Source organism: Sapajus apella, unplaced genomic scaffold (genome assembly GCF_009761245.1).
Source record: "Sapajus apella isolate SASKATOON/1434 unplaced genomic scaffold, GSC_monkey_1.0 scaffold173, whole genome shotgun sequence".
Classification (NCBI taxonomy): domain Eukaryota; kingdom Metazoa; phylum Chordata; class Mammalia; order Primates; family Cebidae; genus Sapajus; species Sapajus apella.
This window is the reverse complement of record NW_022437113.1, coordinates 983,223-984,927: the sequence shown is the minus strand read 5'-3', so window position 1 is coordinate 984,927 and position 1,705 is coordinate 983,223.

The window sequence follows — 1,705 nt, the reverse complement described above, 5'->3', positions numbered from 1 at the left end:
AAGCCGGGCACGGTGGCTCACTCCTGTAATCCTAGCACTTTGGGAGGGCGAGGCAGGTGGATCACCTGAGGTCAGGAGTTCGAGACCAGCTTGGCCAACATGGTGAAACCCCATCTCTACTAAAAATACAAAAAATTAGTTGGGCATGATGGTGGGCACCTGTAATCCAAGCTAGCTGGGAGGCTGAGGGACAAGAATCACTTGAACCCGGGAAGTGGAGGTTGCAGTGAGCTGAGATCGCATCACTACACTTCAGCCTGGGCAACAAGAGAGAAACTGGCTCAGAAAAAGAAAAGAAAAGAAACTCATCTCTCTCAGGGTCACATCAGTGTTTCTGTGGCTTTTATTTATTTATTTATTTATTTATTTATTTTAGACAGGGTCTCGCTGTGTAGCCCAGGCTGGAGTGCAGTGGTGCAATCTTGGCTCACTGCAATCTCTGCCTCCCGGGTTCAAGAGAGTCCCTCCCGTCAGCCTCTGGAGTAGCTGGGACTCCAGATGGGAGCCTCCACACCCGACTTGTACGTTTAGCAGAGACAGGGTCTCACTATATTGCCCAGGCTGGGGTGGGGTTTACCTTGAACTCGTGGTCTGGAAGTGTGTGAGTGTGGACACCCCATCTTTGGGGTTGCTTTTGCCTGAGTTGGGGGTGAGAATGAATCACTCAATGAACATTTTTGTGAGCACCTACTGTACACTGGGTCCTGCTGAAGGCAGAAGGGATACAGAGAATTCCCTGTCAGAGCAATGGTTGAAGTTTTGTACGCAGGAGAGAGATTAACCAGAGAAAGAGACGGAGAGGCGCTGGAGGTGGCTTGATCCTGAAGATCTGGGGCCTCTTGAAGGAAGTGACCTTTGAGCCTAGATCTGGAAGAAGAGGAGGAGCTGGGGGGGCGGGGAGTCTGGGGAGAATGGCACTCCAGGCATCAGGAACAGCGTGGGCAAAGTTTCTGGGGTGCCAGCATGCTTGGCGTTAGAACAGCATGAAGATAAGGTTAGCTGAGTGGAGTGAGTGGAGAGGAGGTTGGAAGGACAGAAGGAGGAAGTCCTTGGGGTCAGAGTGGACCCCAACCCCAGGCCATCTGCTCTTATTGGAGTGGGGATGATACACTTGGCTGGGAGGTGCTTGAAGTCCCCAGTAAACTACTGGGGTTGCCGGGGAACTCGGACATTGCCCCGAGGGCGGGCACTGTTTCCAACCTTGGCCCAAGCTGTGGGCAGAGTGTTGGCCCAAGCTGTGGGCAGTGTTGGACTGGGAATCAGTGAGGACTGCAGAGGGCAAAGTCCTGGGCCTTGGGGCAGGACAAAGACTCCACAGGAGATGTCCACTCCCTGCCACCTTCCCTGTGCCCCACTGGGTCCCCCAGGACCTCAAGATGGCCAGAGTGAGACACAGACACGCCCAGACCGTGGGGTTTGCTCTGAGAGGGAGGGAGGACAGGGCTGGAGGCGCCTGGCGCTGGTGGGGGTGCAAGGACAGTTTGGCGGAGGAGGGGCGGGTGGGGCTGGACTCAAGTGTGGGTGAGGGGGACAACCTTCGTGGCAGAGGGAACAGCTGGAAGCCGGGAACTGGAGGTGTGGTCAGGACCTCTGGCGTGCCCGGCCGGGACCTCAGCGCTGAGCGGCCGGCGGGCATGCGGGGTGGGGGCGTAGGGGCGGCGCGCGCTCAGATCCCGGCGCCCCGAGAGCCCCTGGGCTGTGGCGA